This window comes from Hylobates moloch, unplaced genomic scaffold (assembly GCF_009828535.3).
Source record: "Hylobates moloch isolate HMO894 unplaced genomic scaffold, HMol_V3 SCAFFOLD_17, whole genome shotgun sequence".
In the NCBI taxonomy this organism is placed as follows: Eukaryota; Metazoa; Chordata; class Mammalia; order Primates; family Hylobatidae; genus Hylobates; species Hylobates moloch.
Window position 1 is genome coordinate 60206640 of NW_026652292.1, and position 15885 is coordinate 60222524.

The window sequence follows — 15885 nt, forward strand, 5'->3', positions numbered from 1 at the left end:
GCCACCACACCCAGCCAGGAAGAACTGTTTAGTCAGGAAGCTCTGGACTGCTCCTCTGGGGCAGTGGGTTTCCCATCGCAGGAGAACTTCAGGTGGAGAATGGACAATAACTTACTGTGATTTGTAGAGGGGATTTCAATTTCAAGGAGAGAGTTACAGGGATGGCATCCAAAGCCCTCTCACTTTTAGAATGCTATGATTCGAAATTAAGTGCCAAATACGAGGCCAGGCACGGGGGCTCACATCCATAATCCCAGCGCTTTGGGAGGCTGAGGCGGGCGGACTGCTTGAGGCCAGGAGTTTGAGACCAGTCTGGGCAACATGGTGAAACCCCATCTCTGCTAAAAATATGAAAATTAGCCAGGCATTGCAGTGCTCACCTGTAATCTCAGCTACCTGGGAGGCTGAGGCATGAGAATCACTTGAACCCAGGAGGCAGATGTTGCAGTGAGCCGAGATCACACCATTGCACTCCAGCGTGGGTGACAGACTGAGACTCTGTCAAAAAAAAAAACAAAAAAAAACAAAAAAAACTAAATACAATGACTACTTATGTTCCTAATATCTCCAGTGTTTTTCTTCATGAAAAAGGTTTTGAGCCAGGTGTGGTGGCTCACACCTCTAACTTTTGGGAGGCTGAGGTGGAGGGATCACTTGAGCCTGGGAGTTCTGAGCCTGGGAGTTCAAGACCAGCCTGGGCAACATAGTGAGATCCCTGTCTCTAGAAAAAAAATGAAAAATTAGCTGTGCATGATGGCATGTGTTTGGACTCCCACCTACTTGGGAGGCTGAGGCAGGAAGCTAGCTTGAACCCAGGTGGTTGAGGTTGCAATGAGCTGTAATTTTGTACAACTGCACTCCAGCCTGAGGCACAGAGCTAGATCTGTCTGAAAAGTAAAATTTAATTTAATTTACAAAAAAATTAAACGGTAATTCCAGCACTTTGGGAGGTCAAGGCGGGAGACTCCCTTGAGGCTAGGAGATTGAGACCAGCCTGGGCAACATAGCAAGATCCCATCTCTACAAATAAAAGATAAAAACCAGTAGTGGTGGCCTGCACCTGTAGTCACACCCACGAGGGAGGCTGAGGGGGGAGGATCAGTTGAGCCCACGAGTTCCAGGCTGCAGTGAGCTATGAGGAAGGCACTGCACTCCACCCTGGACAACAGAGTAAGACCCCATTTCTAAAATAATAATAGATAAGGCTGGGCGTGGTGGCTCATGCCTGTAATCCCGGCACTTTGGGAGGCCGAGGTGGGTGGATCATGAGGTCAGGAGTTCAAGAACAGCCTGGCCAAGATGGTGAAACCCTGTCTCCACTAAAAATACAAAAATTAGCTGGGCGTGGTGGTGGGCACCTGTAATCCCAGCTACTGGGGAGACTGAGGCAGAGAATCGCTTGAACCGGGGAGGTGGAGGTTGTGGTGAGCCTAGATCACGCCACTGCCCTCCAGCCTGGGTGACGGAGTGAGACTCCATCTCAAATATAAATAAACTAACTAATTAATTAATTAAAATAAATGAACTTTTAGGCATATAGATGAAATAGTCAAATGTTTGTTCATACTTTTCTTTCTTTTTTTTTGAGAAGGTGTCTCACTCTATTGCCCAGGCTGGAGTGCAGTGGCGCAATCTCGGCACAGCAGCCTCCACCTCCACCTTCAAGTGATTCCTCTGCCTCAGCCTCCTGAGTAGCCGGAATTACAGGCGCCCACCACCATGCCTGGCTAATTTTTGTATTTTTAGTAGAGACAAGGTTTCACCATGTTGGCCAGGCTGGTCTCCAACTCCTGATCTCAAATGATCCGCCTTCCTCGGCCTCCCAAAGTGCTGGAATTATAGGCATGAGCCACCGTGCCTGGCCCATACTTTTATTATATCAGTTAGTTATACAAACCTTTACATTTACTTATTACATAAAATTATGAATAGGAATTTATAATTCTAAATTCTAAATAGGATTTAGAAAATTTGCTTTTTCCAATTCTCTTTTTTTTTTTGGAGACAGGATTTCACTCCGGTTGCCCCGGCAGGAGTGCAGTGGCATGATCTTGGCTCCTGGACACAAGCAACCTCTGCCTCCCGGGCCCAAGCAATTCTCTTGCCTCAGCCTCCCAAGTAGCTGGGACAACAGGTACATGCCACTGCTTGTGGTTACATTTGTATTTTTTGTAGAGACAGGGTTTTGTTGTCTTCCCCAGGCTGATCTCAAACTCCGGAGCTCAAGTGATTTGCCCATCTTCGTCTCCCAAAGTGCTGGGATTACAGGAATGAGCCACTATGCCTGACCCTCAATTCTCTCATCTAATGAAATAACATTATTCAAGCCTTTCACATGCACTTAGACATTAGTTTTTTTTTTTTTTTTTTTTTGAGTGACTTTCAAACCATATGATGTTGGAATTCTGCAATTATGTTTAACTTTTAGAGCTGTGCCCTTATAACTATAAAAAAAAGTACTCTCGGATAGACATTCCAGCATAAAAAGAATACCCCTTTTGAGGGAGTCTAAAACTTTCTAGCCTATAACCTCTCTAGTTCCATTGTAAGTGATTTTTGATCAAATGAGTTTTCTTGAAAACTGAACTACTGCAATATGGCAGAACAAGCCATACTTAGTAGCTGGTAGAATGTCTTCTAAATAAGGCAAAATACCAAACTGCAAATATAGTCTGATCCAAAATATGATGAAAATTTAGATAACTAGATGCAAAAAAAGATGGAAAAAATAACAGAAGTTAAACAGTCATCACTAAATTGCGGTTACCATGCATGTCACTGTTTTATTTTTCATACTTTTTTGTATTTCCAAGTTTTCTAGAATCAGCATGAGTAACTTTTATAATCAGAAAAAAAGAAACAGCCGGGCGCGGTGGCTCACGCTTGTAATCCCAGCACTTTGGGAGGCCGAGGCGGGCAGATCACGAGGTCAGGAGATCGAGACCACAGTGAAACCCCGTCTCTACTAAAAATACAAAAAATTAGCCAGGCGTGGTGGCGGGCGGCTGTAGTCCCAGCTACTCGGAGAGGCTGAGGCAGGAGAATGGCGTGAACCCGGGAGGCGGAGCTTGCAGTGAGCCGAGATTGCACCACTGCACTCCAGCCTGGGTGACAGAGTGAGACTCCGTCTCAAAAAAAAAAGAAAAAAAGAAACAAGTTACAAAAATAAATGCCTGAGTGGTAGTTATAGAATCTAGACCACTACTCCAGCTTCTGAGAAGTTTACAATTTGCAGTTAGACCGAGGGTCACAAACTCAACCACTTACGTGTAACATAAGTGACAGAAGTGGGCCAACTATAATATAATACAATAGAGTACAATGGGTACCGTGGCAAATTGAGGAAATTTGTCTAAACAGGGCAGCCAATTATTGCCATGTGAAAATGTGAGGCCAGTGTTATCAAATACTCTGATATTGGACATTTAGGTAAAATTCACTCTTCCTTTTTTTGGGGGGGGGATGGAGTCTCAATCTGTCACCGAGGCTGGAGTGCAATGGTGAGATTTCAGCACACTGCAACCTCCACCTTCAAGGTTGAAGCAATTCTTCTGCCTCAGCCTCCCGAGTAGCTGGGACTACAGGCCCTCACCACCACACCCGGCTAATTTTTATATTTTTTAGTAGAGACGGCGTTTCATCATGTTGGTCATGCTGTTCTCGAACTCCTGACCTCAGGTGATCCACCCGCCTCAACCTCTCAAAGTGCTGGGATTACAGGCATGAGCCACCACACCTGGCCCAGAATCTGCACTTCTAAGGAGTTTTTAGGTGATGCCAACACTGTGGGCCATGGGCCACACCTTGAATCACCAGGATTTAGAACAGTGATTCGTAGCTCCAGCTGTCCCCTAAGGTCACATAAGAGGCCACATCTAATCCTACTCCAGGTTGATTGAATCGGAGTCTGAGGTGTTCCTGAGCACAAGCATTTCTACAAATCTCCCTGCGGCCTCACTCCCTGCCCCACGCATTTTTTTTTTTTTTTTAAACAGTGAGGTCAAACAAAATCTATGTTCCAGTTTGCCATTGTCAGTGACCTTTAAGTTAGATAAAGTTTCCGGTTGCTCTGACATGATACTCAAACTTCTGGCTTTTACTGTCAGACTAGAGATTTTAATTGCCCTGCCCAGCCAGGCATGGTGGCTCATGTCTGTAATCCGAGCACTTTGGAAGGCTGAGGACAGAAGATCATTTGGAGCCAGGAGTCTCAGACCAGCTTGGGCAACATAGTGAGACCCTGCTTCTACAAAAAACTTAAAAATATATTATAATTGCCCTGTTCCCCTTCTTCTCCAGCCTCTCTATTAGCTTGTTTCAACATTAGCACCTAGGTCAGTATTTCCCGAAGTATATTCCAGGGAACACAAGTCCCATGAGATGCTCTGTTGAAAACAAAGGTAGGCAGGGGGTTCCATGGTTCAATGGGTTTGAGAAACACTGCTTTTTATATTTCCCATCCAGAGATTCACAGTGTCCACTGGGTGCTTTAAAATGTCTGAGAAGTCTTGCAGCTTACTAAGCAAGTAAACTTTGCATAGTCTACTATTTTCCAAGCTCATGTGGCCACAGTACCCTTTGGGGGCATAACTTCTCTTTTTTTTTTTTTTTTTTTTTTTTTTTTGAGATGGAGTCTGGCTCTGTCGCCCAGGCTGGAGTGCAATGGTGCAATCTCAGCTCGCTGCAACCTCCGTCTCCCGAGTTCCCTGGGAGGCGATTCTCCTGCCTCAGCCTCCCAAGTAGCTGGGCTTATAGGAGTGCACCACCATGCCTGGCTAATTTTTGTATTTTTAGTAGAAACGGGGTTTCTCTATGTTGGCCAGGCTGGTCTCGAACTCCTAACCTCAAGTGATCCACCAGCCTTGGCCTCCCAAAGTGCTGGGATTGCAGGTATGAGCCATCACGCCTGGCACATTTTTTTCTAAGATAGGGTCTTTCTTTGTTGCCCAGGCTGGAGTTCAGTGGTCTGATGACAGCTCACTGTAGCTTCAAGCTCTTAGGCTCAAGTGATCCTCCTGCCTCAGCTTCCTAAATAGCTAGGACTACAAATGCACATCACCATGCCCGGATAATTTTTTTATTTTTAATTATTTTTTGTAGAGACAGGGTCTTGCTCTGATGTCCAGGCTGGGTCTCAAACTCCTGGCCTCAAGTGATCCTCCCAACTCGGCCTTCCAAGGCATTGATACTCTAGGCATGAGCCACCACTCCTGGCCAGCATAGTTTCTATTAACATGTTACTGCTGGCAGGGCACAGTGGCTCAGGCCTGTAATCCTAAGCACTATGGGAGGCTGAGGCAGACGGATCGCTTGAGCTGAGGAGTTTGAGACCAGCCTGGGCAATGTGGTGAAACCCCATCTCTACAAAAAAATACAAAAAATTAGCCAGGTGTGGTGGCACGCGCTTGTAGTTTCAGCTACTTGGGGGTCTGAAGTGGGAGGACTGCTTGAGCCCAGGAGGTTGAGTCTGCAGTGAGCTGAGATTGTGCCACTGCATTCCAGCTTCAGTGACAAAGAGATCTTGTCTCAAAAAAACAAAAACAGGATGGGCATGGTGGCTCACACCTGTAATCCCAGCACTTTTGGGAGGCTGAGGTGGGTGGATTACATGAGGTCAGGAGTTTGAAACCAGCCTGCCCAGTGTGGTGAAACCCCATCTCTACAAAAAGTACAAAAATTAGCCGGATGTGGTGGCACACACCTGTAGTCCCATCTACTTGGGAGGCTGAGGCAGGAGAATCACTTCAACCTGGATGGTGGAAGTTGCAGTGAGCCGAGATTGCACCACTGCACTCCAGCCTGGGAGACAGAGTGAGACTCCGTCTCAAAACAATGACAACAACAACTACTACCAAAAAAAAAAAAAAAGGCTGACAGCCCGGGTGTGGTGGCTCATGCCTGTAATCCCAGCACTTTGGGAGGCCAAGGCAGGCGGATCACCTGAGGCCAGGAGTTGGAGACCAGCCTGGCCAACATGGTAAAACCCTGTCTTTACTAAAAATACAAAAATTAGCTGGGTGTGGTGGCACTAGCCTGTAGTCCCAGCTACTCAGGAGGCTGAGGCAGGAGATTTGCTTGAACCCGGGAGGTGGAGGTTACAGTGAGCCGAGATCACACCATTGCACTCCAGCCTGGGCGACAGAGACAGACTCCATCTCAAAAAAAAAGAAAAAAAAAAAAAGAAACAAACAAACAAACAAACGGTGTTATAGCTAGCTCTTTTGGAATTTATACAGCAGGCTTTCTGGCATTTGCCAGAAAGCCCTGCCCCCCAAAAAGTCAATAAAAAACCAAAAACATATTACTGCTACAGAAGTGATAGACCATGGAACACAATTTGAGTAGCACAGATTTAGGTTACTTAAAGTTTTCTTTTCTTTTTTTTTTTTTTTGAGACAGGGTCTTGCTCTGTTACCCAGCCTCACTACACCCTTGACCTCCTGGGCTCCAGAAATCCTCCCACCTCAGCCTCCAAAGAAGCTGGGATTATAGACATGCACCACAATGCCGGGTTAATTTTTAAATTTTTTGTAGAGACAGAGTCTCATATGTTGCCCAGATTGGTGTTGAACTCTGGGTTCAAGTAATCCTCCTGCCTCAGCCTCCCAAAGTGCTGGGATTACAGCTGTGAGCCACTGCACCTGGCCCATTTAGAGTTACTGGTGGAAAAAATAATCTAAGCTACATGGATGTTAAGTCTATTTTCCTGAATGAGGAGATTCATGGGACATTGCAAAGGAATGAGCAGAGACTGAGAATAAAACGCTGAAAATGTGTGTGTGTGTTTGTTTGTTTGTGTGTTTGTGTGTTTGTTTGTTTTTTGAGATGGAGCCTCACTCAGTCACCCAGGCTGGATTGAATGCAGTGAATGAGCTCAATCTCGGCCTGCTGCAACCTCTTGGGTTCAACAAATTCTCCTGCCTCAGCCTCCCTAGTAGCTGGGATTACAGGGGCCCACGACCACACCCAGGTAATTTTTGTATTTTTGTAGAGACAGGATTTCACCATTGTTACGGGAAGTCAGGGACCCTGAACGGAGGGACCGGCTGTAGCAGAGGCAGAGGAAACATAAATTGTGAAGATTTCATGGACATTTATCACTTCCCTAATAATACTCATAATTTCTTACGCCTGTCTTACTTTAATCTCTTAATCCTGTTATCTTCATAAGCTGAGGATGTACATCACCTCAGGACCCTGTGATGATTGCGTTAACTGAACAAATTGATTGTAAAACATGTATGTTTGAACAATATGAAATCAGTGCACCTTGAAAATGAACAGAATAACAGTGATTTTACGGAACAAGGAAAGACAACCATAAGGTCTGACTGCCTGTGGGGTCTGGCAAAAAGAGCCATATTTTTCTTCTTGCAGAGAGCCTATAAATGGATGTGCAAGTAGGAGAGATATCGCTAAATTCTTTTCCTAGCAAGGAATATAATATTAAGACCCTAGGAAAAGAATTGCATTCCTGGAGGGAGGTCTATAAGTGGCTGCTCTGAAAGTGTCTGTCCTATGCAGTTGAGATAAGGACTGAGATACACCCTGGTCTCCTGCAGTACCCTCAGGTTTACTAGGATCGGGAAACCCCAGCCCTGGTAAATTTGAGGTCAGACTGGTTCTCTGCTCTCGAACCCTGTTTATCAAGACAATACATGCACAGCTGAACATAGACCCTTATCAGGAGTTTTTGATTTCGCCCTTTGCCTTGTGATCTTTGCTTTGCCCTTTGCCTTGTGATCTTTATTGACCTCAGAAGCATGTGATCTTTGTGACCTACTCCCTGTTTGTACACCCCCTCCCTTTTGGAAGTCCTTAATAAAAACTGGCTGGTTTTGCAGCTCAGGTGGGCATCACAAACCTACTGATGTGTGATGTCACTCCATGGAGGTCCAGCTGTAAAATTCCTCTCTTTGTACTCTTTCTCTTTATTTCTCAGCCAGCCAACACTTAGGGAAAATAGAAAGAACCTACATTGAAATATTGGGGGTGGGTTCCCCCAATACACCATGTTGGCCAGGCTGATCTCAAACTCCAGACCTCAAGCAATCCACCTGCCTCAGCCTCCCAAAGTGCTGGGATTACAGGTGTGAGCCACCATGCCAGGCCCTAATTTTTGTATTTTTAGTAGAGATGGGGTTTCACCATGTTAACCAGGCTTATCTCAAACTCCTGACCTCAGGCGATCAGCCTGCCTCTGCCTCCCAAAGTGCTGAGATTACAGGCATGAGCCACTGTGCCTGGCCTGAAAATGTGTATTCTGATAGGTTCGTGTGACACATAGTAACCGCAGGTATGGTCCTCAAAGCCAGACTTCCTGAGTTCCAAGGCCTGGCTCTGCCATTTCTTAGTTATATCACCTTGGGCGAGTCACTTAACTTTACTGTGTTCAGTTTTCTTGATATATTAAATGGAGCTAATTATAGGCCCTCCTCAAGGAGTTGTGCAAATAATAAATGAATTATGTTAAATGCAGAAAAAATCCTGGCACATTGCAGGGGCTCAATAAGTGTTAGCTATTATTATGTTCACTTATCTGCTCACAACATTTGCTAGTGCATGAATAACAATAATGGCTATAGTGATATCATTACCTATATTATATTGTCTTTTTCTTTTCTTTTTTTTTTTTTTTTTTTTGAGACAGAGTCTTGCTCTGTCTCCAGGCTGGAGTGCAGAGGCATGATCTCAGCTCACTGCAACCTCTGCCTCCCAGGTTCCAGCGATTCTTCTGCCTCAGCCTCCTGAGTAGCTGGGACTACAGGCACACACCATCATGCCCAGCTAATTTTTTGTATTTTAGTAGAGATGGGGTTTCATCATTTTGGCCAGGATGGTCTCGATCTCCTGACCTCATGATCCACCCACCTCAGCTTCCCAAAGTGCTGGGACTACAGGCACGAGCCACCATGCCCAGCCTACCTATATTATATTTTAATAGCTAACATATATTGGGAGCTTACTCTGTGTCAGGCACTATACTAAATAAATTATCTCCCCCCAATAACTGTATTTGGAAAGTATTATGATTGTTCCTAATTTATATTGGGAACTGAAACTTTGGAGAGTTGATGTGACTTGCTTTAGATTAAAGGCTTAGCATCAGTAGAGCTGGGATAAAATCCTGGTGGTTAGATTTGAAAGTCCCCCTTCATAACTGTTACATTCTGCTTGCTCAAAGGCCCAAGTCTTGAAACTTTAAAACAGGAAGATTCCTTGAAGATGAGGTACAGGAATTCACTGGTGCCTCCATTTCACTGATGCAGAAAGGCCCAGGGGTTTGAATGACCCACCTGAGGTCAAATTGATGGGAGCAGAACTGGAATTAAAGGAAAGAGGGACAGAAGAGAGGGATCCAGAAGGGAGAGAGAAGGATGAGACCAAGACTTCCATATTGGCCATAAAGAGGATCAGATATGCCTCTCCAAAATATGCCACCCCAAAATATACTTCTCCAAAATATGCCACCCCAAAATATACTTCTCCAAAATATGCCACCCAAAATATGCCTCTTTGGCATGAAGATTATTTTGAGATGATGGCAGTTGAGAAACAGCAGACACAGGAAAAGCTCTCTACCACCCTCCTTTCTGTCTAAAAGCCGGGCATACATTTCCTATCGTGAAGGTTTCCCCCTCCCCTCTCCAATCCAGGAAGAGAAAACAACTTTTTTTTGTTTTTTTGAGACAGAGTCTCGCTCTGTCACCCAGGCTGGAGTGCAGTGGCAGGATTTTGGCCCGCTGCAACCTCTGCCCTCCAGGTTCAAGCAATTCTCCTGCCTCAGCCTCCTGAGTAGCTGGGATTATAGGCACGCACCACCATGCCCGGCTAATTGTTGTATTTTCAGTTGAGACAGGGTTTTATTATGTTGGCCAGGCTGGTCTCAAACTCCTGACCTCAAGTGATCCGCCCGCCTTGGCCTCCCAAAGAGCTGGGACTACAGGCGTGAGCCACCTCACCTGGCCTTCTTTCCCCCATATATTTACCTTCCCAGAATTACCTTCCCTAGAAGGCCACACCCTTTTCCTTTGTCTTTTCACTTCTCTATAAATGTAACGCTCTTCGTTACTATATAAGCTCTCAGACCTAACTGCTTCTTTAGAGTTTTACTTCTTTTTCTATGAGATCCCCATGTACATGTAAAAATTAAAATATTAACATCAGATAAAACGAACATGCCTTTTTTCTGTTAATCTGTCATTTGTTTAATTTGCAGAGCCCTTGTCACTGACCTAAGAGGGTAAAAGAAAATTTTTTAAAATTTCTTTGTTATTTAATAAAAAAGTAGAGATGAGGTTTCACTATGTTGCCCAGGCTAGTCTCAATTCCTGAGCTCAGACAATCTGGCTGCCTCAGCCTCCCACAGTACTGGGATTACAGGCATGAGCCGCCGTGCCTGCCCAAGGGTAGAAGAAAAAGTTTTTTCCTCCCCTGTAGCCACATCCAATTGGAAGAGCCTGTTAGCTGTCCATGAGGATAGAGAAGAGGTAAGTTGGGTCTTCAAGCCTGGAGCTCAGGTGCCAGCTTGGGTCACATCTCCTAACCTGGTCATCTACACTGCCAAATCCGTCTCCTACCCTGGGAGCCGTCCAGACACTAACCCTCCCTCACTCCTCACATCCTATGAATGCTCCAAGTCCCGCAGATCCCACCTCCACAATGCCTCTTCAGCTTATGCACTTCTCTCCACCCCTTTGTCACTACCTAGGCAGGTCTATCATCGTCTCTCCCATGGATGCCTAGACCAGCCTTCAACTTGTCTTTCTGACTTTAGCCTTGCCCCTTGCAATTCATCCTCCATACTCTAGCCAGGACAAATCTGATTCATACTCTTCTGCTTAAACACCTTCCATGAGGCTTTCCTTTGCTTCAAACTGCAGGCTCATCAATGTCCTCGTTGGTCCCTGCTCAGCTCCCCAACCGCTTACCCTCCAGCCGCACCCCACAACTTGCAGCGTCCTGAAGGTGTCATGTTCTTTCTCTTCCCCCTGCTTTGCCATGTGCTATTTCCTCTGCCTGGAGTTCTCTCCATTCCTCCCACTTACTTCACTGCACTAGTTCGCACTCATGCTTCAGGTCTTCCTCTAGAGACACCTTCCTGACCTTCACTCCTGGGTAAATACCCTCCAAGGGTCCCCATAGCACCTTGTAGTTACCCTCATCAAAGCACTCATCATGTTGCATTATAATTGCCTTCACTCATCTGTCTCTCCTAAAGAGATTGAATGGAACAATTTGCGGGCAGGGGTGCATCTTTTTTGCCCAATGCCTGTCACATAATAGGTGGACAAGAAATCACTTATTTATTTATTTATTTATTCATTTATTTTGAGATGGAGTCTCGCTCTATCACCCAGGCTGGAGTGCAGTGGCACAGTTTCAGCTCACTGCAACCTTCACCTCCCGGGTTCAAGTGATTCTCCCACCTCAGCCTCCCAAGTAGCTGGGATTACAGATATGCACCACCACACCGGGCTAATTTTTGTATTTTTTGTAGAGACGGGGTTTCACCGTTTTGGCCAGGTTGGTCTCGAACTCTTGACCTCAAGTGATCTGCCCGCCTCGGCTCCCAAAGTGCTGGGATTACAGGCGTGAGCCACTGCACCTGGCCAGAAATCACTTTTGAATGAATTAGTGAGTGAACAGCAATTTGTACTAATTTATGCCCCTGCATTTTAGATTGCCATCATGCTGACCTCACTCAGCAGCTACTATTTTTACTATCAATAGATCACATTTGTTGCGTGCGTTCAGTGTGAACACCAGCTGCGTATCTAAGTCAAAATCACCTACCACCAACCTTCTCAGAATGTGCTAGCAGTAACATTTCTACCAAATGTTATGTATAGCTTTTTGGCTTAAATTATGTGGCACCAGGAAAAAAATCTTTCCATGTTCGAATTCTAGGCTCCCAGATTCTAGCTGGGCTACGTTATTGGTGTACACTGTCTGGTGCCAGGAAGAGGAGAAACCGGTTTGCTCATTCCCATGAGATGTATTCATGGAAAATCGACTCTGTAGCCAAGGAGACAAGGAGGGTGTTGTGTCTGTCCAACTGGGGGAGTTTTAACAAAGGAACCTGAAAACCAATTCTTCTTGGCAGCTGCACCTAATGAAGCTGGGTGACCTACGCTACATCCAGATACCCTCGCGCCAGATGACCTGGTCGCTCGCTGGGAATGAGAATTTGGGTTACTGGATAAAAATATAGCACAACCAGTTAAATTTGAATTTCAGACAAACAACAGATTTTAAGTATGAAAATGCCACATGTATTGCAATGGAGCATACTTATACCAAAATAATTACTTGTCATTGTTCATCTGCAATTCAAATTTAAATTGGATGTCCTTTTCTTCTTCTTCTTCTTTTATTTTTTTGGCTGTATGTGGCAACCCTAAATGAAGTTGAAGATTGGGATCCCAGCAGGCATTCCCAGTGCAAGGCTACCCAGGGATTATACGCCAACCCCAGGGAATTCCAGGGCTTGGGAGGATGCATTTGAGCAGCCAGAGGCTGTCTCCTGGCCAGACGAGGTGGCTCATGCCTGTAATTCCAACACTTTGGGAGGCCAAGGCGGGCAGATCACTTGAGGTCAGGAGTTCAAGACCAGAATGGCCAACATGGCAAAACCCCATCTCTACCTGGGATTACAGTTGTGTGGTGGCACACGCTTGTAATACCAGCTACTCAGGAGACTGAGGCAGGAAAATTGCTTGAAGCCAGGAGGTGGAAGTTGCAGTGAGTCAAGATCGCACCACTGCACTCCAGCCTGTGCAACAGAACAAGATTCTGTCTCAAAAAAAAAAAAAAAAAAAAAGGCCAGGTGCAGTGGCTCACACCTGTAATCCTAGCACTTTGGCAGGGCCTAGGAGGGCAGATTGCCTCAGCTCAGGAGTTTGAGATCAGCCTGGGCAACATGATAAAACCCCATCTCTACTAAAATACAAAAAATTAACTTGGCATGGTGGTGCGTGCCTGTAGTCCCAGCTACTTGGGAGGCTGAGGTGGGAGAATCGCTTGAACCCTGGAGACAGAGGTTGCAGTGAGCCGAGATCATGCCATTGCACTCCAGGCTGGGTGGGTGACAGAGTGAGACTCTGTCTAAAAAAAAAAAAAGGAAGAAAGAAAAAAAAGAAAAAAAAAAAGAGAAGGCTATCTCCACTCAGAGGACAAGACTGTGTCATTTGGGGCAGGAGACAGGAAGAGGTTGCTGGCCTCCGCTGCACATTAGAATCACCTGCATGACTTTTAAAAAGTCTCAAAGCAGGCCGGGAGCGGTGGCTCACTCTTGTAATCCCAGCACTTTGGGAGGCCGAGGCGGGCGGATCACGAGGTCAGGAGTTCAAGACCACGGTGAAACCCCGTCTCTACTAAAAAATACAAAAAATTAGCCGGGCGTGGTGGCGGACGCCTGTAGTCCCAGCTACTCGGAGAGGCTGAGGCAGGAGAATGGAGTGAACCCGGAAGGCGGAGCTTGCAGTGAGCCGAGATCGCTCCACTGCACTCCAGCCTGGGTGACAGAGCGAGACTCCGTCTCAAAAGAAAAAAAAAAAGCCTTAAAGCGGTCAGTCATGGTGGCTCATACCTGTAATCCCAGCACTTTGGGAGGCCAAGATGGGTGGATCACCTGAGGTCAGGAGTTCAAGACCAACCTGACCAACAAGGTGAAACCCAGTCTCTACTAAAGATACAAAAATTAGCCAGGCATGGTGGCAGGCGCCTGTAGTCCCAGCTACTTGGGAGGCTGAGGCAGGAGAATTGCTTGAATCCGGGAGATGGAGGTTACAGTGAGCCAAGATCGTGCCACTGCACTCCAGCCTGAGTGACAGAGCAAGACTCTGTCTCAAAAAAAAAAAAGTCTCAAAAAAAAAAAGTCTCAAAGCACAGGCCACATCTATTTCAGTTAAAACCAAATCCTTAGGGCTGGAACACAGCCTTCAGTACTTTTTTAAAGATCCCTACAAGATTCCATTGTGTAGCCAAGGTTGGGATTTACTGATCCAGGACCACTTTCCTCCCATCCCACAAGTCACATGCTAATCATCTTTCCCCTTCACGGAGTGTGGTAAGCTGTCATTCAACTAGCAAATACTTACGGGAGGCTGGTGACCCTGATTAGTGTGGTCTGGTATCTGGTGCCAGAGAGCTGGAGTTGCAAGGCCTGAGTGGACCCATACTGTTACTAGTAGAAGGTCTCAGCATCTCAAACAAAGAATTGGGCAATGGCCGGGTGTGGTGGCTCACGCCTGTAATCCCAGCACTCTGGGAGTCCGAGATGAGTGGATCACCTGAGTCAGGGGTTTGAGACCAGCCTGGCCAACATGCCCAAACCCAGTCCTTACTAAAAATACAAAAATTAGCTGAGCGTGGTGGTGTGCGCCTGTAATCCCAGCTACTCGGGAGGCTGAGGCAGGAGAACTGCTTGAACCCGGGAGGTGGGGGTTGCAGTGAGCCAAGATCGCGCCACTGTACTCCAGCCTGGGCGACAGAGCAAGACTCCACCATCTCAAAAAAAAGGACAAAATGCACAAACAAAGCGAGAAGCGAGGAAAGCAAAAGCAGGGATTCATTGAGAATGAAAGTACCGCCACAGTGTGGGAGCAGGCCTGAGCATAGGGGCTCAAGAGCCCCGGTTACAGAATTTTCTGGGGTTTCAATACTCTAGAGGTTTCCCATTGGTTACTTGGTGTATGCTCTATGTAAATGAAGAGAATGAAGTGAAGTTATGGAGTCATTTGCTAGGAATGCGCCCTATGTAAACGGAGACGATGTTACCTGTGTGTGATCTATGTAACAGAGAGGACGAATGTGAAGTTACAAAGTATAAAGGGTGTAAATGGAGAGGATGAAGAGAGGTTACAAAGCCCTTCGCATTCCTATCATTGCTGAAGTGCTTTCATTTGATTAAGCCAGAGTGGATCAGCCTTATGTTCCCTGCCTGCAGGCCCTATTCTCCTGCCACAATACTAGCTATGGGTCTTCAGAAAAGAGGCCGCTTTGAGAGCCTCGGCCTCCAGTTTGTCAAACAAAACCATGAACGTGGTGCTATGATGCCTGGCCAGCCTGCTTTGCAGAGCAGGATGAGGTTGAGGGTTAGGGAAAATGCAATTAGGCCACTTCAAATGTCTGGCAAGCTCTGAATCACTGTAGAAATATCCATTATTAGCATGCTGACCTTCTAGTGGGCCCACGGACAGATCTCAGATTTAGGGTTTAGGAGGAGCTAAATCTGAATCTGAATCCGTATGTTAGCATGATTCCAGGTAAGATGCAGGCACATTGTTTGAGAAGTTAGGATGCAAATTTGGACTCAGTGGGTCTTGAGTGGGGCTGAGAATCTGCACTTCTAAAGAGTTTTTAGGTGATGCCAATGCATGGGCCACACCTTGAATCAACAGGTTTAGAATGGCGATTCTCAGCTCCAGCTGTCCCCTAGGGTCACATAAGAGGCCACATCTAACCCCACTCCAGGTCAATTGAATCAGAATCTGAGGTGTTCCTGAGCACAAGCATTTGTACAAATCTCCCTGTGCCGGGCGTGGTGGCTCATGCCTGTAACTCCAGCACTTTGGGAGGCCGAGGCATGAGGATTGCTTGAGCCCAGGAGGTCTAGACTGCAGTGAGCTGTGATCACACCACTGAACCTGGATGACAGAATCAGACCTTGTCTCAAAAAAATAAAAATAAAACCAAAAATCTTCCCAAGTTCAGCTACAACATGGATAATGGAGGAACGCCTGTTTTCCAGATTACTGGAAAACTGGGCTCAAAACCTTGGAGGCAAACTCAGCTCCTCTCTTGTGCACGCTCCCTGGGTCTAACTGCTGTGATGTCTCATTGATTGTCACACCACAATCTTCCTTCCATGGCTGGGTACCA

The 15885-nt window shown here is 46.1% G+C and overlaps 1 non-coding gene and 1 pseudogene across 1 annotated transcript; one reads left to right on the forward strand and one right to left on the reverse strand.

Moving 5' to 3' along the window:
- LOC116456764 (S-phase kinase-associated protein 1-like) overlaps positions 1-15885 on the reverse strand; it is a 54311-nt pseudogene that overhangs the window by 16153 nt on the left and 22273 nt on the right.
- LOC116457149 (U7 small nuclear RNA) lies at positions 6208-6267 on the forward strand. The gene has a single exon (XR_004244921.1). It is a non-coding gene; the product is annotated as a U7 small nuclear RNA (small nuclear RNA).